Source organism: Dromaius novaehollandiae, chromosome 2 (genome assembly GCF_036370855.1).
Source record: "Dromaius novaehollandiae isolate bDroNov1 chromosome 2, bDroNov1.hap1, whole genome shotgun sequence".
NCBI classification, from domain to species: domain Eukaryota; kingdom Metazoa; phylum Chordata; class Aves; order Casuariiformes; family Dromaiidae; genus Dromaius; species Dromaius novaehollandiae.
The window spans coordinates 9,782,213-9,804,859 of NC_088099.1; the positions used below are offsets into that span (position 1 = coordinate 9,782,213).

The window sequence follows — 22,647 nt, forward strand, 5'->3', positions numbered from 1 at the left end:
TGCCTGGCCCAGCGAGGTAGTTTCTCAGTGTAACCCAGTTCATCCTCACCACCAGCACTAAAAGTAAGGGCAGCTTTCAGAGACTGACATAATTCAAGATAACTCACAACTCCATAACCGTAATACTAATTACCTACTTAAGCCTCCATAACAAAGTATGCCATACATGGCTGTGTATGCTATAATTACGAGGTATTCCTCACAGCTCCTGCTGTAAGACCCATTAATAGCATTTCATTATATATATATCTGGTGCCCCTCATTTTTGATAAACTTAATATGCATTAGGAACGCATACAAGTTAATATTTTGTTCATAAAACTCTAACACGATGCTTCTGTATGTCAATGAAATAGTGACTAGTAAAATGCATTTTCTAGAAACTGTATTTTGATGAAGCTATCACACGTATGAGCAAATGTCAGACCACAGAGACAAATATGAATAGAAAATATGACTTGTTAGCGAACGACCTTGTTTTTAGGGCTTATCTTAGTAAACAAAGCATTGATCTTTCCCAGTCAGGATCTCGCTTCATCTGCTTTCCGTTCCTAAATGAAATGAATTTAGTGGCCTCCACTCCTTCTGAGTAAGCCACATTTGAAATAAAATCTGTCACCAGAAATGTTGTCTTTTCCTGGCATATTTGGCATGGAAAGCAAAATAAACCATTCCAAACTAAATGTGTAATTTTAATAGTCATCTCAAACCAGGGACGCACAGCCTGCCGAATTTAGATGCAACAGCTCTACTATCCAAGTCAGTCGACTGAAGCTGTTTGCTCTGGGCAAGGATCTGGTCCTCCATTCTTACAAACAACCTTTATGTTTCTGTTGCAGTGATAAAAGGCTTGATTATGCCTTTGGATACATGTCTGTAACTCTCTGATTTCATCACAGTAGGTTGAGATAAATAAGGGAGAATAGAGTCTGTAGTCAGGACATATTTCTCCTATTTTCCATAGGTTTTGAGATGCTCATCTGTTGGGGGAGAGTGAGGATAACAGCACTGGATGGCAAGCTGTCTATGTCCAGTTATTACAGTGGATTACTTTTTATTAGCAGTGAAGCAATAGTATTTCACTAGTCACTGAGATATGACAGCAATGTAAATATCTAGATATACGGGATCCCAAGCAGGCCATTCTTCATCGTATCGTTTACCTAATCTGCTAATTCACAGAAGATAAAATGCATGAATCCTTTTTTAGACACAGCATTTCTTACTGAGCCCTACTTCAGCGTGCTTCACACAGGGCCTCGCAAATTTAAAGTTTGCTTCTCGATATCTGCTTCAATAATGCGATATTAAAACAATCTGAATATTTACCCCAAAGTCCTTTGCAGGCTGGTCACAGTAAGTATCAGATGTGGTCCACTACAGCATTGCTCCAGTTGCACCCGAGTTACACTAGTGTAGGGCCGGGATGACACAGTGATGAATCCGGCCCGTATCTTATCCTCAATGTGTAAATACAACATGATGCCATACAAAAATCCTCCGGTAGTTTATCACTGCGAAATTCAAAGACAGAATGTAAATGTGCACACTGTTGTTTTAATAAAGACATGTGTATCGAAGGGCCGTACACCAATACCGCTGCCTAGCAGTATTTCCTCAGCATAAACCGCGTTAACCTCGGTGGCCGAGTGCACGCGTTGAGCACGGCACTAGAGGAGTGGATGCTCAGTGAAACCACCCGGCCAGGTAGTCACGTTCTCTTTTATATCAAAATCGTGAGCAATGCGGAGTGCATATCCACCTGCCTGAAATAATACAGCAGTCGCTGTTACAGACATTGTAAAAGTTCCCTCTGAAACAAAAAAGACCCCCCCTCTCCAAAAAAAAACGGATCCGGTATTTCTACCCTGCTTTGTTTATTTTGGTCTTTCGATAATGGATGGTGCCTCGCACTGCGCTGTTCTCCTCGATAATCAATTTTCTTTGTTGCTTTCATGAGTCTCCCGCATTGAACAACAAAGAGAGGAAACTGGAGAGAGGAAAAAGATTTTTAAATTCACAGAAAATGATGTGATTAAAAGTAAGGTGATTATGATATTCTGAAAATTGGCTAGACTTCGAAATGTCTGTTTGGCTTCCAAGTGTCTGTGTTGCTTTTATGTGACCTTGCAATATATGTTTTTTAAATCTACTTTGGGCCAAATCCTACTTTTCTGTCCCCTCACAAAATCAACAGATTTCACAAAGTGTAGATAAGAGGTGAATCCAAACTCTTGAAGCTGGTCTTACATTTGAGCCTGGATAAGAAACATTTTCCTGTTGAAGCCAGCTGAAGGCATAACTGGTCAGGCTTTATGTCCTGCACATGGGGTGAGGGCGCAACCCGTTTTAATCTCCACATCGAAGATCCCACCTCAGCAAAAGCTGGTCATTCTGAACCCACCCTGAAGAACGAAGCAGAAAGATAGCTCAAAGATTTGAAAGTTACTTTAAAAATGAATGCTTACATATGCATGAAAGATGATGTCGAACTGGGTTAAGTGTGAAGAAAGTCTTCCTTAAATTCTGCAGGTATTTCCATTTTAAACAGTGCAGCTGCCCCATGGTACCCAACCTGCAACTTTTGCCGAAGTGGTCTGCAAAACTGAACTGTGAGTGAGGAATGGCAGGAGATGCACCACACTGAGAGAAAACTTAGAGCACCTTTAGAAACATGCAATCAGGCAGCAAATCCTTGTGTAACAAATTTCTGGAACCAGGTGTTACACTGCTGTAAATCAGTGTTGCTCGAACGGCTTCTGTGAAGATACAATTTACACTGACCGAGGGATGGGCTGTGTTATCCTCTAAATACTTAGTTCTACAAATACTGAAAAAAAATCTGTAAATAAACTTAAAAAAACTTAGATACACTAAGAGATTTTTAATCATTATGGTTTTTTTTCCACAGTACCTTTCAGCATTTTACATTCTCCAGTCGTTACTAGAACTACACTAAAGGTGACATACATATTTTTAGAATTTTTTTCAGTTATAAAGCTTACTTTTCCGCTAAACATTTTACGGGACCTTTGTACTGTTTTGAATGAACTATCCTCATTGCCTTAAAACCACAGTTCAGTAATTCAAGCCTCTTTAGACAGCATTTTCATAGGATATCTGAGCCTGAAGCCCATATTCTCACACTTCATCATTTGGGGCAAACACCAGCACCCTGACCTGCAATTACAGCTCTGGGCACCCTACGTGTGGAACGAGTGCAGAATATACTTACATATTTCTAATAAGCAAAGAAGTATTATTTTAAGCAAAGATTTTTACTGAGAAAGTTATCGGTAGCTAGATTATTAATATATCCAAAGGCTGATATTGATTATAAGAAAATTATATTGCAAAGTATTGAGATTTATAGACAAATGTTTTGCACTGATTAGTAAATATTTTTGTATCAAAAAACAGTAATGAAAGGCATATGACCTATCTGGAATATTTTGATGTTTTTTGACATTTTTCCATCAAGGAAACTTTAATTTTAAGTTAATACAGCAATCATGCTTGCAGGGTCTATGAACATTCACACCGGGATCAGTAGTGCTTTGATATGGAAATTTTAAGGAATGGTTTGTTTTAAGGAAACTACACGCATTTCAGTAAGTTATTTCACCTTTAGAAGAATAAATATTTGGGAAGTTTCCCATCAACATCTCAAGAGCAGGAATATAAACTGAGCAGCACTCTAAACTCTTTTCTAGTACAGAAATACAAACAAATTGATTATCTGTTAAAACAAAGGAGTAATGAAAAATGAAAAAGTAACGAGTTTATTGCAATCGTATTAGTTATCATTTTCTGTTTAAGCGGAAATCTCAATTTTTACATACTCTAATTCTTTTACATTCTTTAAAATTCTTTTATTTTTGTGAAAAACAGCACAATTGAGAGGAATACCTTGGAGTACAAAAAAATTTAAACACAAGAAATAAGGCCACTAGCCAAATCCCTACTAAACTTAATGTTCTTGCAAAAACTCAGCATATTTCAATTTAAAATGCTTTAATAGAAAGCCACCTAAAATGAAAGAATAAGGAATGTGTGGACATTTAAAGTAAAAAATACAGGAGGCACTACAGTGGCAAGAAAAGAAAGCAATCGATACTTGATATCTCAAGAAAAAAATGGTGTTGTCATCTTACTTCGCTCTGTAAAAGGAGTAGCTGATCTCTTCTCTAACTCTGTGCAAGGAGCAAATTCTTCGCAGGCACCTAGGGAAGAAAAAATTGCGTGTCATTTACTCATGTTCTGAACAGTAACTTTTTGTTGAGAGCATCCTTTTTTTAATAAAAATATAATTTGCTATCTGGAAAAATATGTTTTTTCTTCTTCAAGCACTTTCATCACTGAAAGGTAAAAATACTCAGCACATTAAAATAGTTTTGCCCAATAAATCAGAAAAAAGTAATCGTGTGAGGTATAGCCACAACATGAGTCCAGTTATTTTCCTAGAGTTTGAAACCGAGCAAGAAGAATTAAAAAAAATACAAAAACAAAAATACAGTAGAAAATCTGTCCTCAGCTCCTGTCCTCAAACGCGTTAAATAACCCCGGGTCCGTCTCGTCTCTGAAACGGAATGAATGCGACTTGTGCAACCCCAGGTGAGGTGACATTTCCGCAAAATGTTTAAAATACGAGGAAGAGGTGCTTTTTTTAATTGAAAAGTTATCCCACTAAGAGCTGCACAATCCTGGAGTCTCTAATAATTATCACATCACAAAAACACACACGGAGAGTTTACCGAGGAAGAGCTGTGAGCAACCCAAGCGAGGGAGCGCGCCGGGTCGCGCGGCGATGCCACCGGGCGAGCGGGGCTCGAGCCTGGCTTGGGGCACGTCCCGGTCCTCCCTTGGCCGCCCTCATGCAGGGGTCGGTCTTGGAGACCTCATCTGGGCATATTGTGCCCCAAGAAAAATTCAGCCATGCTAGTAAACACACCAGATATTCCACCTCTCGCCAACGTGGCTCACGTTAGTGCTTAAATTAGCATTTACTTCTCTTCCGAGCGTAATCTTATTGCTACAGTGAAAATCCACTTTTAATCAAAGTTGGTATTTTAAAACAAGGAGTGTCATGGCCCAGTTCTTTAATAAAAGCTACCAATATGGATCTTTCACTCCCCGGTAACATTCACTGAAATCTGTGCGAACAGATCCTATTGCAGGGCAGGGGACTAAAACGCTAATCTCTCTATATACTGCTCTCTTTCCTGGTTGCATGGCGAGAAAAATGTGAGAAAATATGTAAGTCCAGAGTACTGTGGCAGCATTAAATCCCAGCTTCATAACCAATATAGCGCCTTTATTTTCCATCATCTAGCAGATGGTATTAAGGTAAATGGTAACTGGCTTAATGGAGGTTTAATATTCTGCACATACACAACACAGACATTTTAGTTGCTTTTAATTGCTGTAGCTCCTAGCTTTGTTAAACTCTCCAGGAGAGTAGTTCTCGCTGAGAACTCGCCTCCTAGAAAGTATCGGTTTGCAAAAACACAATAGTTTGAGTGATAATTGTGCAGAAAGAGGCTTCTATATTTCTTTGCAGTCAAATAAAAGTGTTTTGTTTCACTCTTGTATAACTCAACATCGGGTGCCGAAATTATATTCAGACCTTCAAAACAGCTAAATAAAGCAGCACACGAGTTAGGTCACTTTTAAGATAAAACCAGGACTGGAAGATTTTAGCCGAACAGCATATTTTTATAGCTGGGAGCGCATAAGAAAAGGACATAGCAGAAGTCCTGGTGTTATTTAAACAGTAGCTTTCACCACTCATAAAAGACGTGGTATTACATTATTTTCCACTTATAAATCATCTGGCACTAGGCTATACGTTAGCACAACCCTTGGTTTCTGGTTTCTCACTGGCCTCGGGGTCCTTCTCTCGCGACACTGCTGAACGTGGAGGACGAGGTAGCACCCTGCACAGACAACGGGGCGATTTTTCGGCGCGCGAAGAGAGGATCTGAAGGTGTGTCTCAGCAGGTTCTGACTGCCTGTCTCGCACGGCGACTTTTTGCGTGATCAAAGAATACATGACAGAAAACGGATCTGCGCTTGTACATCTCAAACGGTTTGATCCTTCTAAAAGACTTCATTCAAGTTTCCCACTTTTTAATCACCCAAGGAGCATCCGCGTACAGTAGCCCCACGGAAAGCTCCAGGAAGATCTTCGGATTAAAAAAAAAGTACTAAATGCGACTTCTGGAGAAGGGTTTTTTCCTTCATATATGCATGACTTCCATTAACGTCATGTTTGTCGGCTCAGAGGAACCTGCAGCCCGTCTTATTTTGCTAGAGCCCTGCAGGATTTCATTGCAACAACATTAATGTCTGTGATGGGCCACAAGAAATAAGCCGCGTTCACCCATACAGTTTTTAAAACAGAATTAAAAGCACAGGAATGAAAAGATTACATCACTGACCCTTTTTTTTCTTTTTTTTTTTTTTTTTCCTGTATAGTGAAATCTGTAGCTTCAAAATCTGCAAATGGCCCATGGAGAGGTTTTATATACTCTTTCTGTCATTGAGTAGGATAATTTGCCAAAAAAAAAGTTGCAAATGGTATTTTGCATGAACACACGGAGCTCTGAATAAAAAGAGCCAATAATTTACAGTGAGACGATAAGGCTGTAATATTGCTTTAATATAACGTATTAATGAAAATTACCATTGTAAGATAGATAAGCCTTAATAATATAACTCTCATTGTATCCTGCAAGTTGTATTCTTTTGTAAATTATATGTAAGTGCTCCATAGCTGGCATGGATCTTGACACAATTTCAAAGAACCATAGTTTCCAAATCCAGGGGAGCCTGGATCTATTTTCCCTGGAAAAATCCTGGTAGGCATTTCCCTGCTATTTCAGGTATTGCTGCTTTTCTTTAGCAGCTTCGAAATGCTACCACATTCAGGGAAGCATGTTTTTATTATTTTTAATGCAATTTAATACTTTTCAGCCCTCTTTAGACCTTGTTATAGCGATTAGCTTCAAAAAATGCCATTGTGGCTTTTTTTCTTTTTTTTAAGTCTTCTGTTTATCCTGTAACGTCCTGACATTTTTTTAAAGGGGCAACCAGATGATACGTGGAGCGGTGCATTAATTTCTTGCCTGTGTTTTTAGCGTTCCCCCGTAGCGTTTCCACCGCTTTTGCAAGCACCTTATGCCTGCCCCGGCTTCCACTTCTGTTTGCTAAATGGCAGCTGGTTTATTTGCACTAATTGCCAGGAAAAGGCAAGAAAACGAAACTTCTTTCCCCTCTGCAGAGCGCCGTTTGCGCTTCCCCAGCGAGGCAGAGCGGGCCGGCGGGAGGGCTGCGTGCATGGGGCCAGCCCGCGCTCGGGGCCGTCGCTGCCGCTGCAAGGGGGAACCGCTCCCCCGCCACAGCAGGGCAGAACGGGCGCACGCGGCCGGTTCTGCAGCCCACACGCGATTTCGAAGGGAAAAAAGGAAAAGCTTCTGTTAAGCAGCAGCTCCATGAAAAAAAAAGAGGAAATTTTAGAAGTATGGGCTTCAATATCAGTAGTTTTTGCACACCTTCAGCTGGCATTTTTGTAGTATCACCAAAGATGCACAAAACTGCAAATTGTCCTCCAAAATGGTCACAGTTACAGACCCAGCTACAGCCAGGCTGGAGCGGGGAATATTCATCCCAATATCCTGGGAGAAACGTGTCTGCACGATGATTATTTTTTCTACATTATCCTGTACGCACTTCTGCTTATTGTATCTGAATTGCCCGGAAAGTTTGTCTTTATAGGTCACTATCAAAAATAACGCTGTCCATGTAGGAGGAAGCATGCTGTTTTCAAAATAATTCCTTACTCTGGATATTTACCATTTTGACACTAGAGAAAGTAGCTCCGTGATGACACGAAAAATATTTTTGAAAAATCAGGACTTTGGGAGAAAGTTTATTTTTTACAGATCTGTTGTCTGCAGAGATTATAAAGATAACTTTGTGTCATTACAGATGGAGCCCTCCAGTGCACTAGATTATGCTTTTTCCATAGGCATTAAAACTACACTAATGCGTATAAGTACTTCTACATATTTCTATGAACTCCTAGTGAGTCAGCTTTCATCAGCTTTTAGCCCATCTACGGTCTATGTTTATTACACCACAAACAATTATTATAGATTTTAAAGCTCAAAAAACCACACACCAATATTCACAAGCATTGATTCGGGGATCAATATTTGCATGCATATTCTATCACTAAAGGCAGGACATTGAGAAAGGATAATCCAACGTCATTTAGCATCTCACAGGACTTAGCACCTTGAGTGATGTGCTTTTTAGATTCAGAAATGAATATAAAAGGGGGAAAAAAAAAACCTTGGAAACAAGAGCACCAACTAGTGAAACAGAGGAGGATTTTAAATAAGCTAAAATTAATTTCTGCAAGCGTTTTCCTAGTTTGTCAAGATTTAAAAGAGGCCTTATTTATTTGAAAGTGATATATTTTCCAGAGGAAGACAACATTTTTGGATACATCCCTCCTAGCAGGTGATGCTGGTGGGCTAGGGACCACGTCAGAGCTCTCCTGATGCCGGGGAAGAGCTCTTAAAAATGATCAGCATGTTTTTAAACACATGTTTGTATTGTCCCTGCTTCAGTTTAGTGGCCCCAATTAGCAATTATACTGGGGGAAAAATAGGAAAAATCCCCGCGTTTCATTCCGAGAGGGTTATTTTCCTTCCTGACTCGGAGATAACAGCACGGCTACGTACGGAGTAAAAATTACGTAACGCCAGGAGGAAAACACGCTACGTTGGCCGGCCTGGGAAAATTACGCTGCATTGATATGCACAACCGAATTAAAAGCAGCTAGTAAAACCTTTTAAAAGGGGGCCGCTGCCGAAAAGTCGTGTAGTGTCATTGCTCATTCAGCAGCGCAGCCCTTCGCCTCCAAAGCGCTTTGCTGCACCCAGGCAGCGGCGGGCTGGGGGGGTCGGGCTGCGGCGGGAGCACATGTTACATCAGACACAGTACCTGATTTTTCACTGCACAGCTTGTCAGCTAGATAGTCTGCCTCTGGGGCGATAAGTGAGCACGTTTCGTCTTCATACTCCTCTACGAGACTTTCGCGCTGTAGGAACGAGAAGAGGAGGATACTGGTACGGTGCCTTTGCGGGGGGAACGCGGGGCGCCCTGCGGCCCCCGTTTGCCCGCGCCGCTGCGGGCTGCAAGCGCCTTCCCCGGGGGAGGATGCTCCATGGCCGGGGAGGATGCTCCATGGCTGGGGAGGATGCACTGGCAGTTTAAACGAAATAAGCCTGTTTTAAATCAGCGCTGGGGATGCGGGAGCATCGGGCCGCGGGCACCCCCGTTTGCCCGCCGGGGCCGCGGTCGGCAGCCCACAGCCCACCGCTCCGGCCTCGGCCCCGCGGAACAGCCGCCGGCGAGGGGAGGCCCAGCGACGCGAGCGGCCGCGGAGCAAAGCCCTCCCGAAGAAAACCTGCTTTGCAAAAGTCACATCCCATAGCAAAATGACCCTCTGCTGTGTTCCCTCCCCCAAAAAACATTATTTGCCACAATTTCAGATAAGGCTGAGCTGCTTTAAGCCGCAACACTGCTGCGCTTGGTGGAAGCATCAGCCCTGGGCACGGGCACGCCGGCTTTACAGCACGGGTCTGCCCAAGCTTGACACTGCTTTTGTGGCAGGCCGGATGCTGAACCCAGCATAAGCTCACACCGAATGCAGCCCCATGGCCTTTTCTTTTTTTTTTGTTTATTGCTATGCACGCTTTCCCGTGCACAGGGCTTTCCTGAAGCCAAAAAGCCACCCCACGCACACACAAAAGCACTGGCAGAAGGAGCGGGCGCTAAGCCCGCGGGAGCACCTCAGCCTGCCGAGCCCGGCCTCTGGCAGTGCCGCGGAGGCAGCGCCGCGGCGTCCGCCTCTGCCCAGCAAGGCCCGGGAAAAAAGGCGACCTACCTCCCCTCCTGCCCTAATTTGCCTATAAACATCTGCAACTGCTTTAGCAGCAATGCGGGGTTTTACCCCGCGCTGCAGTTCCCTTCTTTCCCCCACGTAAAGCAACAGAGGTATTTTCTGAGGAGCAACGATTTATATTTAATCCCTCCTAAAAATGCCCCGAGTAAAGCGCAGCTTTGACCTGCTGCAGTCCAGGCAGTCTGAAACGTATAAACTGAACGCGCGGGGCATAATCCACGGGCGACTTCTGCGAGCGACGTGCCTTTTGTAAATGCTTTATTCATATTTATGAAGCACTAAATAGATCCAAATACGTTTCTAAATAACACTATAAAGCATCTGACAAAACGCAGTGTTATCTCAAAATACTCGGCTTGTTTCCCTGAGAAGCCACTACAGAGTATGTTAAAAAAATGGCAAGAAGCTTAAAACAGTGCAGTCTGCTTGGGTTTAATAACCAAGTTACTTATCTTACGAGAAAGAGCGGAGAGACTAACACGGTGTTCGCTTAGAAATAAAACGTTACTAATTTTTGCTATGTTGGCTTACCGCAGATTTCACAGGTTTGTAAGCATCAGATTAAAAACAGAGTTTTTTTAGAGTCTGCCATAGGTTTTCTCTCCTCGCCTGGGAGCGAATCTCGCGCGTCCTCGCCGGGGCTTGCGGTCGCTCGCAGCTGCCGGTCCCTCGCCGCGGCTCCGCCGAGCAGCTCGCCGGCTCTGCCCTGGGAACCTATCGGAGGCAAAAATCGATTTTGGGGTTTTTCCCCCCCGTTCTATTGCCCCCAAACCCTTCGCACAGCTAACGTCGGCCAGGCGGCGTGGAAGGGGGGAGAGAGGGGCTGCCGGCGCTCGGCGGGTATCGAGGCAGCGGGAGGCACCAGCTCCAGGCACGGTGGCCCCCGGGCGCACGGAGGTCCCCCTGGCCCGGCGGCCCCTGGCGCCCTTGGAGAGAGGGGGGCACCGCGGGGACGCAACTTGGCGCCCCGTCCAGACGGGTCAAGGTGCAGGAGCTGCTCCTCTCCCTGTTGCTCCTTCCGGAAGGGGGCGGGAAGGGGAGCCAAGTGCGCCGCGGCCGCCCGGGGCCCCGCGGAAGGTCTCTTCTCTCCACCCTCTGCTGATCAAAGTAGGAAGTTTTCATGACAACCATAGTCAAAGGGGCTGAATCGCAAATGAACTCGATTTCTGCAATGTTGATATATCCAGTCTCCATTGTCTCCTTTCAGACACAGTATGAACCCTTCCGGTCTCAATGATTACATTACAGAAGCACTTTTCACATGTGCGCTCCGTTTGCACAAAGGGTTTCCTTGCTTCACCACCATCTGGCCGCAAATCAGATAAATAAAGGCAGGAGAATTAAAATTAAAGCTTAGAGGGGTTTTTTTTTCCTTCCCCCTCTCTTTTCCCCCCTTCGCCGCCTTCTTCTTAACCTAGGCCCCATTATGAAACCCCTCCCTCCCCCAGGCGCGCTCGGGATGTGGAGTCTACTTTTTATGAGACCTGGGAAAAGCAAAAAAAGGAAAACAAAAAAAAGGCTGAGAAGCAAACAGGGCGTTAAAAAAAAAGAGAATGACTTCAGTCTTCAGCTCCCAAACCTGTTTGTAGGGCAGCATAACCTATTTTACAGTAACGACAGGCTCAGACAAACCGCATTTTGCTATTAAAAGCCTGTTTCATCCACTGGGATGGAAATATATTTTTTTAAATGAAAACACAACGTCCCATAAGCTGAAAAAAGCTCCTGGCAGTGGAGCGTGCTTGCAAAAGTTATGCTGGAAACTCGTGCTGCAAACGCCGGCATTTCACCCTCTTTTCGGGGCCAGGAGGGAAAAGGACAACTCCGATACGGGGCAAATGCTCTCCCCACATGCGCGCCACCAAGCAGAGCGGCGCGGCACCTTGGGAATCTGCAAAATAAACTAGACAACAAACACAACAGGACGATTTTACCCTCTGGGAGGGAAGAGCTGGCTCGAGCAGCTCATGCCAGCCCTGGCGCGGCTGCACTTGAGGCCACCGTTCCTCCGCGAGGGAGCTTTGCAATCTGATTGCTGCAGCAATAAATGATCCTAAATTTCCCACTCCCTCCAAAAGCTCCTTCCATGGCGGTGACTTCAGTCAGCCGACCGGGAAAGCTACTTTTAGTAGCCCTATTTCTTTGCACACACAGATAGTACCAAAATCAGAAGGAGTTTCATCTTCAAACTCTGCAAAAAAAAAAAAAAAGATTTCCAGGTCTATATTCCCAGAAATTCCAAGAATATTCCCCTGCCCGTGGCCTCCTGGCCAGCCGCGAGCCCGCCGAAGTCCGAGCCACCGGGGCTGGAGCAGCGAGTGCCGCCCGCGGCCTTGGGGATGCCCGGGATACGGGGTGCTCGCGGACACCCAGGGTTGGCCCGCTGGGAAAAGCCGCTGGCCCATGGGAAAGCGCTGGGAAAACCCTCGCGGCGCGTGCAAGGGGCTCTGCAAGTGTGCAGACATCATTCTGCTTCCATATTCCTGGAAAAGTTTTTGCTCGCATTACGGCGCCTATATGTGATTTGGCTCATGCAGAGTCTGTCTTGTATTTAGCATTGGATTTGGGTTGTATCCTCTCATTACCTTAATGAGAAGTATTTTAGCGATATTAAACACAGAAACAGGATTAATAAAACCATACAGGCGTAACTTGCCAACAGTTAGATTCACTCATTTCTCCTTTCTGTTTAATAAAATATACACTGGATGTGCGATCTCCAAATAACTTTATCACTCAGGCAAATCTCCCCATTTGCCTCCCACTCTCAGTAGAAACTATGATTGCATTAGCACATTTCTCGTGAACCCGTGCACACAGAAGCTATCGATATAATCTAATAATTTCTGCTGCCCGCTTATTGGGTTTTGCCTGGTGAGCTCTTTTGTAGCAATAAAAGCAACTCGAATTTAAACACAACATTTTTGCTGAGATGAGCCCTGTCCGGCGGTACAGGCCTCTACACAGTTGAGAGTGCTCTTTCTAAAAGTGTTTTAATAGTAAGAGAGGAATAAGTATTTGGACAAGTGGTGGAAAACTAAAGCCTTTCTTTCTATACTGTGAAGATTTTGAATAGTACTTGTCAATAAAGCAACTCCTATTGTAATTGTACCGGAGACATGGGCCTCCACCCCGAAAAAGCTGTCTCAGAGATACTAACCTCATTAAAATATGAATGAAGAGGCAGCCATCATTGTAACGGGAGAAAACCATTTACTCTGCAACAAACTTTATGTGCTAGCTTTTGTAGAAATATAAATATGATGGCCAGCAGATTTTTCGTTACGTTTGGTGGGCACGTTGACAAATGCATCCTTTAAGTTTTCAAATAAGTCACAAAATCTGACTCTTAACTCCCTGATTTTTCTGCTGAACATTTCGAAATTGGAAGAACCTTCAAAGCATGTGAAATCTTTAAAAAGAAAAAAGAGGATAGCCTTGGGGGATTTTTTTTTCTTTTTTAAGGTTTGAGGAGACTTTCCTATTTGCTTTTGTTTTTCTGCAGTATCTTCTCCATTTTCAAAACAAAACAAGAGAATTCATCCCGGACTCCTATGACAACACCTTAATAACAGTTAATTACAGGGTGCTCAAATGCCTGTTCATTACTATGTCTCTGTTAATCTAGCCCTAAATTTCTTGCTTGATAGATACCGCAGCAAGTCAAGAATACAATTGCATTACAAACTGCAAGGAGAAATACACAACGTGCAACTGCAGGAAGTGGGAAGTTTCCAAACAACCGAGCTGTCAATCAAATATCCGTCAAAACAATTATACGTATCTGGTCGTGTTTTAAAAATAGAGAGAGATTCGGGATGGATAATAGGTGAAGCTTTACATTTAGATAGAAATTGTTGCAAAGACTTTTAAGTAAGTCTTTTAAAATGTTTCATGTAGTTTAATCATTATCTTTTCATCCACAAAAGTGTTCAAATCATTTTTGATATTAGTTAAAAGTCAATATTTAGAAGTGAAAATTCAAACCTCCTTTGCTCTAGGCTAAAACAGGAGCAACATGAATGCTGAGCTACTCTAAAGGTTGATGGGATATATAATTAGCTATTATGTTAATTGAATCCGCTGTGAGTTTGTTGTATGAGATTTCTTCATATAATATGCAAATAGCTTCTAAGGTTTAGTTTTATTAGACAATATAATTAGAAATCTTCTAAAGGAGTGAATTCTAATGAGGCATAATAAAGCTTTGTAAAATATCTGTTTGCTGTGCAAGGAGACCACCTGGGCTTAATCAATAAAGGGAACTTCATTGTGTAACTGCATATTTAAAAGAAAGTTTAAGAATTTACCTTTCGAGTTCCATTCATAAATATTTTTATTTTAGAAGGAGAGTTCACTTTAGTGAGGAAGGAAGGGAAATTCTTGTAATCTGAGGGGAGGAAATAACTTTAAAAATAAACAATTTGAATTCTGTTTATTTAAAATAGAATAAAAATAAATTTAAAAAATCCCTCCCAGCTGCAGTGTCAGTTATGTGCATCTAGAGACACTTAAAGTGAAACGTTACATGAGCAAAGTTTGCCATTATTCTTGCTATTAAATGCATGGTTCGAGCAGATGTACATACTTTAGCTTCTGTAGTGTAACTAATCAGCGTAACTTCACTTTCAGTAAGATAGCCCAAGATGTTAATATGTGGAATTAGGACCTCTCTTATAAAGGCAGAAATTCACACCACGGTATTCCAGAGCCGGCCACAAATTCCACACTCACATTCCATTTTATTTAAGACCACCACCAAAGACAAAGCTTAAACTATTTTAGTGAATGCCAGAATGCCAAAAATGTGTGATCTCTTGTCTAATTCGGCTTGTTCACACTTTAAACTGGGCGAGAACTGCACTATTCAGCTCTTAACATTAATTGAAAATAATAATCACAGGCTACTTCATACCAGTACTGTGTTCAAAGAAGTGCATGCTTTTCCCCCTCTTCAACAAAAACCAGCAATATACTAAGGAAAAAACAGGAGCCCTAATTAAAGCAGTAGATTTAACCAAACAAAAAGAAACATTATCACAGCAAGTGCACTGCCAGCTCCATTCAAGAAGAGAGACAGAAGAAGACTTCAAACTACAGTCAGATAATTTCTCTGCCTTGATAGACTGCGGTGACCTTGGAGATGTTGCGTTTCTTTGTTCTATCCCAGGATACTTGTCTTCATAGACAAAAAATTGTCCGGAATACCAAAAATTCTTCCTCCAACAAAACCAAATTAAAAAAAGGCAATGTTGTGAATATTTTATAAAACTATCATACCCACTTGTATATTTTAGTGAAAGCATAGGTCCATAATGACAGTTCATTAACACTTTGCTAATCCATTCACTTAAAATCTGCAGTGGCGAGTGTTTGTTCCTCTGAATAATAAGAAGATCCCGTCACTGCAGAAAACGATGACATTGCATACATCTGTCTTCAGCTGGAAAATCACTTGGTCTATTTTCCCAACTTCTGCTCTAAACCATCAGGAAGTTGTTTACAATCTCTGCACTCCAAAATTTTCCCCACGCTTAAGGAAACTAACAGGCAATCAAAGCCAACCAACCCCTCGAAACGCAAAGTTTATTCAAGCTCCAACTTTCATTTCTTCCTCAGATTCGAAGCATCTTGAGAAGATAGCCTGGAGCAGCCTTCAGAAATCAGGACCGTGCCCTGGAGAATTGGTGTCAGAAGAGGATGCTACCTGTTTGGCTTCCCTACTATCCTCCTCTTATCCCCGAAGGGAACAAAACCACATGGATTCTGCCTGATGGTAATTAAATCATTCTGTTAATTAGCAGTAAGGTGCTTTAGCAACAAGCAAACAAAGGGCCAGATTCATCCCTTGCTCTGCAGGATTTAGGATGGCCTGAAGTGCACTCAGACACTGGCCAGGCATACTCAGGAAGCAAAAAGGGATGAAGAGGAACCCATGTGCTTTGATCATCCTTTCTCACCTCTTCCTGAGGCAATACAAGCTCTTCTAATGAAGTACTGCCTGCTAGAGGCACCAGACAATTTTAGGAATGGTTGACTAGAAAGAGGAACTGGATACCTCTGATTTACATGACCAAGGCTCTAGCAAATTAGAGAAAATATAAAACCACTAAGTTTGATTGTCCTGTCTTGGAAAAGATTTAAATGTGCAGTCACAGGAGTCACATCTAGACTAGCAGATTCAACAGGCATCATCCTACACACTGAAACTCTATTGCCTGCACTGGTTGTTAGTGTAATCCTTGGTGTCATTTGGGCTCAGGCCAACTAGCGCTCTCCTACCCACTTTCCTGGGGATGGCTGGGAAGTTATCGGGGTGAAGGGCTGAGTCCAGTGGTCAGGCTGGAGGTGAACACCCTGGTTTTGGGTGATAAAGTGGATGGGTGTATATCCTTCCTTGCCAGGAGGCATCACAGTCCCAGGCCTGTTTCATTTACTAGTACAGCAGCAGCGAGAAGAGAGTTAACAGAAGAGCAATGGCCTACTGTGGAGTTAGTGCAGGGATTTCCAAGGGATTCAGATTTGCGTTGAATTTGGTGTAGCCTAGAGTCAGCAGTTCCCAGCCAGGGTGGTGAACCTCATGGAGAGGGGAAGAAACATTAGGCTCAATGCCACCAACTTCCTCTTGATGCCACCTCAATGCCACCAATGTCTTCTCCTCTGCAGGGATGACACCTTGCCACCTCTGCAATGGCCTTCCTAAATCTCCCTCTCCAGCCCTATGTGCAGTTGGGTTGGCAGGGTTGCTATTACCCCGTGTTCAAAATAAAACAGCAAATTCTTTTCATTGTTCTGTTAAAGTAGTAATTTTAAAGCAGCAACACGTCTATCAAGGGACAGACTGTGACTACAGCATAGGAAATAACGTTGATAAAAGGAAACCCCGCTGGAAATTTTTAACTAGTCTTATACATGACAGTAGATAAAATTTTCTAATCCATTGACATTTCTATGCTTCACAGCTTTCCTTTCTAGAAGCTCAGAATTTCTCAAACTCCTCTGTCTTCCTCCCCCAGCAATCTCTGCTCAGAGATACAGGTCTTCCTCCTCCTCACACCCTCCCTGCATGAATGAGGAGTAGCTCTGTGAAAAGCTAACAGTTGTCTACATTTGCTTGGATTCAGTTTTAGGTTTGGGTTTTTTTTTTTTAAAGTCAGTTTGGGCCCTGACAGACCAGGTCTGGCTGGGAACAGAAGACACTACTGATTGCAGTGGTCCATCCCATCCCCAGATGACTGCCCCAGTGGCAGGGGCTGCAGAAGGGACCGTGTGCCCGGGCATCCACAGCCCCAGGCTGGGAATGGAGCATTTGCACTGGGGAGTGATGGTGCAGGACATAAGAATGGTCAACTACATGACCGTCATCTCCAAATCCATGGAAAAAAACCACACCTGATGCTGTTAAGACACTGGCTCAGATTTTAGTATGGTCAGACAATGCAAGAAATGGAGTTAAGCTGCAGTGTCGCAGTTGATAACCATTAGCAGTGCAGACCCTCCAGTGATCTCTGCACCTGCCCTAGCTTTGCTGCTGCTGCACTGTTTTGCCCATAGTGCCCAAGCTAGTCAGTGGAGACCCAGCTCACGTGTGTCTGGGTGAACCATGGTCTTGGTGTAGATGTGCCTGCAGAAATTAGACAAAGGAGCCAATCAGCCACATGGCTGGCAAGCAAGCTGGAGAAGTTTGGCTCATTAGTAGGTAGGAACACAGACAGCTGAAAGGAGAAAATATGAAGGATTTACTGACATTCCCTCAACCTTAACCATGCTTTATTCATGGGAAATAATGGGCAGCTGCAGGAGATGCCTCCTGATCTCATGCATCCATCTGTCCGAGGGAGCTCAGCCCAGCAGAGGTACAACGCAATGTACTGCTGCGCACTTTGCTGCTGAGTGCCCTTGCAGCTGGCAGAAACACATGCCAGGTGACTGCCCAGCACCTTTCTGGAGGAAGGGGTGCCCTCGCCTTGCCCTGTGCCCGTGCTCTCTTCTCTGCTCCCGGCTGCACAGGATTCCCACCTCGGGCTCCCCGGCAGCACGCTTCCCGGGCTGGGAGCAGCCCCCTCACAGGCCCTGCAGGGCTGCAGTGGCTTCGGTTATTTTAACAGGCACCTCTGGAGCAAAGCACATTCTCTGCAGCACTAATCCTGCACCGGGAATATTACACGTGACTCCAAATTGCCATTTCTGTCTGCATGCTTTGCAGGCAAATAAAGGGAGGCAGGTTTCAAAATGCTCAGCTACTTGACTGAAGCCTCCTAAGAACACACCACCTACAGACCTAAGCCTGTTAAATTAACCTTAATACCATCATTATTCCTCTGCTGGATGGCAACCATCTGGTCATGACTTTGTGTTGCAGTTAGCCTCAGCTCCTGTCTGGGTTTTAGCTGAAATCCTTTTATTGCACACACTGTAACAGCACTGACTCAGGCTGGGAAAGTGTTTAAGCAAGGGGTACATCTTCCCAAGATGAGTAGGGATGAAGACCAGTTTATCCTATTCCAGTTTACTCAGGAGTGGAAGCTGCCAGCTTTGCCAGCCCTACAGTGAGGACACTGGCACATTGTTTATCTTCTGGCTGTCCTCCAGCGTCCCTTCCATCAGGCCATGCGCATACTGCCATAACTGAAAGAGGCTGGAAAAGTGGGTCATCATAAATGGTGGTTCCTACATGCTTTTAACCCCAGCTTGTTTCTTTGCTTGGGGGTACAGTTCCAACAGCTTAATTTTCACTTAAAATAACCTCTAACATGTCATATTACTGGTACAGATGCTGCCTGAACTAGAGTTGTGATAGGTCTCCATTTTCCCTTCAGGGATGACTTTTCTGCCTCTTGTATCTACTCCATCCCCACTCACATGTCTGAAGCGACTTTTGTCCACCAGAGCAGTGTTCCTGGCACAGGGGCACTTCTCATGTCCCCATTTACCGTGCCCTATGCACTCCTGTGCAGCTCAGGTCACCTGTCCTATGGGCAAGGATGCCCCCAGGATTGGGCCACTTCTTGGTCCTGTGTGTGCATCCCCACTTCTACATCAAACTGTGACTTCTACTTAAAACTACGAAATGCATCATATAATCCCAGTGGGCAGCAGCGTGGGATCACACCGCCCTTCCTCAGTCAACATGATGAGATTCATTTTCCTTTCTCCTTTTCTATTCCTTCACTTCCTTCGGACAAAAGGTAATACACTCTTTCATTGCCTTAGAAAGTTCTTTTCACCTCTGTTAAGCCAGCCCAGTCACACAAAGCCTTTTGGGGAGAGAACTATAAATTACCAAACAAAAAGGACACGGCTCGACAATGAAGTGCAGCCCTGGCTGGGCTGCCGTGTGAGTTCCCTGCACAGTAATTTTATCACATCATTTCTTTTTTATTCCTTAATAGAGCTTTCAGTTGCTTGCTCCATCAGTTTTTGAATGTCTGGGAAAGAAGAAGGGAGTAGGAAGTTTTATTCAAGGACAGCACTGGGTCACAAAGTCATACAAAAGCAATGGCAAGTTGTCCATTTGAGATACATTTTGAAACACTGCACAGCATCATGTTATTTCCCGCTTACAGTGAAGCACTTCAGCACATGGATCCTTTGACTTCAGTGTGACATAGGCGTATACCCATACGGTTTGTGTCACACTTGAAGAAGGTATCTAAATGCAGCCGCTGAGACCTCCAAACCTGCTCGGTACCTTCTTGCTTGACTTGAAAATGTTTTGTCCCTTTGCAGTTTGGTTCAACACATGGCAGAAATGCCCTGTTGTGAGCAGCTCAATACACAGCGCTCAGCTAGTCCTCACCGGCCTGCAGTAATTGTAGCAAGGGTGCTGCCCGAGGAAACAGCTCCAAGTGAGGAGGAAATTCAGTCGGGAATACTTTCCATTACTTCCCTTACTTCCAGGACATGTGAGCCCGCCACAGACATCCTGTGCAGAAAGGAGCCAAGTCCTTCAGTGGCAGCCACAGGGAACGAATGACCATGCTCTGCTTGTTTTCAAAGCCAGTTTATAGGTACCCTCCCTTGGGTACAGACTCCAAAACCCAGTAGGTGAAGGCACTTCTTTTACGCCTGGTTTGGGTACCTAAACATTAGTGAGGGAGGAGCTCTGACACATGAGCTGAGCATCTCATCTCCTTGGCCCATTCAGACATCCGCCTCCTCGGCGTACAGGAGCTGTGAACTACTTGGATGATCCTTTTAAGATCCTAATGGTTTCCTAGGCACTGTAGGAAGCCCATGTCCCTCATTCAGGACTTTGGACGCTGCTTGATCCAGAGAGACCATGGTGGACCTTCTTCCAATTCAGGCCTTATCGTCTTGTCGCAAGTCCAGAACAGCCTCGCTCTAGTCCTAGCTTGAAACTGCTGAGAGTGTGACGGGGGCAGCAAGGACTCTGAAGAAGGATGGCCAAATCTAGTTTAAGGCTACCTGAACTGATGGATCAAGGGCAGATGTGACTTAAGTGAGCTACACTTCAGTATAGAGAAGGGCGATTGTGCCACCTGGAAGATTTACCTATTTTATGACATTTTCCATGGTACTACACTGTCTCAGGTTGTCTTCTGTGGCATATATCCTGCTAAAAACTACAGAGAGCAGGCTGCGCTCCCAGCTTCAGGTACAGCCCCAGCTGAGAAGCTGGTCCTCACTCGCTGCCCACGTTCAGCTGCGTGAGAAACGAGAAGCTGTCCGCAGCACCTGCGAGCCCTCCTCTGCACACACACCTCTTCGCGGTGTGCTCAGAGCTGCCGTGAACAAGCCACATTTCACACGCAGGAGCTGGCAGACTTGGGTGCACACCCTTCATAGCAAAATCCTATGGAAACCAGGCTTTCCAGTGGCCAACCTTCGCCACGATGAGGCTCCTTCGCGTGCTCGGACACAGCAAAGAGCTTTTGCTGCTCTTCTCAGCCACTCTCTGAGGTCTCCCTTGGTGAGCTGGGACAGCTTTAATTCACAAAGCCAGGAACATCTGAGGGACCCGAAACATCCTTGAGACACAAAAAAGGAGTGCAAAAGCCTTTGCACCCCTGTCCTTCCCCAGAGAGACTGAATCAGCAGCCGCGCAGCTCAGCACCACGATCCACACAGCCAGATGCAAGCAATCTGGGTACGGCCCTTCACTTCATTCAGTCTGAAGGAAAACAACTGTTATATTGACAGGTCCTTCACAGTTACTCTTTGTAAAAGGTATTCTAGGAATGCTTAAGTTTCAGCATTTTTTGCTTTTTCTTCCTCAAAAAATCTAGCATAAACTTTAAAGCTCCTCTCCAATGCATCCCTACCTGCATACCTGCCTAAGGTAGGTCAGAAGAAATTACATGTTTCATAGGAGCAATCTACCCTAAGCTTCCCCAAGCAAAAAGTTGGCTCCGAGTAACTTAGCTGCAGTGAAAAGAGACCCGTTTGATAAATAAACATTACAAACTAATTCTACACAGACTTACCAGCTATCACTTAACAGAGACAAAGAGGATTATCACCACAGCTGTCAGGAAAGACTGCCTCTTTACTGCATTTACAGGTACCAAAGGTCATGTTCTTTCAACAGCCTTTCGGGACTGTGCCCATTTCTCCGAGGAATTAACTCACATTCTGATGAGAACTAAGAGCTGATTTTAGTTAAACACTGAAAAATGTTTATACGTGTAGGAAAATTAACAGTAAAAACTACTTTATGGTTTTATCTTAAGGAAGTTGATTGCCACAAAAGTGTCCCTTCTGTATGGTTAATAGGACAAAAGTCAAGTTCAGCTGCTTTTCCGTTCAATGCGTGAAGGTACTCAATACAATTGGATTTTATGTTGCTTAAAGAAAAACTCCTAGAGCAATCGATTTTTCTGTGGGTTGTTGAATGTGTCTAGCGATAGTATTTCTAAGTATTCAAAGTGTATGCATATTTTTATGAGCCACCTACATAAAGAATATTGTCGATAACACCTTAGCTACTTTACCAGACTACTATAACTATTAATGTGTATTTCTATATTAAGAGTACATACAAACCTACAAATACCAAAGTAATTTTTTTCAAAGCAAATGCAAATTAATGGGATCACTGCATACATAAAAATGTGATATAAAGCCAGGATGTGTTTCAAAGTTAGACACAACCTTTCTAAGTATCTGCACTAGCAAAATACGCATAAATCTCTGTTGAAATCCAGGCATCCTTAACCTGAATATCTGGCCCTGCCTGATTCACAAACCAACAGCAATAGCCTACATGTGATATCTAAGAGATGATTATAAAAGTACTACCCCACCTACCACTGCTGAAGAAGGACTCCAAGACTGAAGGGAGTCACAAATAATTAAATGTTTCAAAACACAATGGATATGACATGCTTTCAAAATAGCATCTATAGAATCGCTTCCACTAGGACGAGGAAGTCTCCGGAGAGAAAGCCTTTTCACTCACTTCAGTTGATTACCTGTATAAAAGGGTTTAATTTCTCCGGTGCGTTTCCTTTCCGAACTGCCACCTCTTCCTGCCGAAGCCTTTGCAGCAGTAATGTCAGGTACTCACACATCCCATGAGATGACATTCCCCAGACAGAGCTGTGAGGACACAGGTGTTGACTGGAACTCATTTTTAACATGAAAATTTAAAGAAATTCCTTTTAAAAAATGCCCAAAATATTGCATTTCCTGAGCTTGATGTTTCCTGG

The 22,647-nt window shown here is 43.8% G+C and overlaps 1 long non-coding RNA gene across 1 annotated transcript; it reads right to left on the bottom strand.

Moving 5' to 3' along the window:
- Positions 1-357: 357 nt before the first annotated feature.
- On the bottom strand, positions 358-11,011 carry LOC112984815 (uncharacterized). The gene is made up of 4 exons (XR_003259587.2): positions 10,508-11,011; positions 9,013-9,109; positions 2,251-4,223; positions 358-1,990 (listed from the first exon to the last, which is right to left on the bottom strand). It is a non-coding gene; the product is annotated as an uncharacterized LOC112984815 (long non-coding RNA).
- Between the last annotated feature and the right edge of the window lie 11,636 nt (positions 11,012-22,647).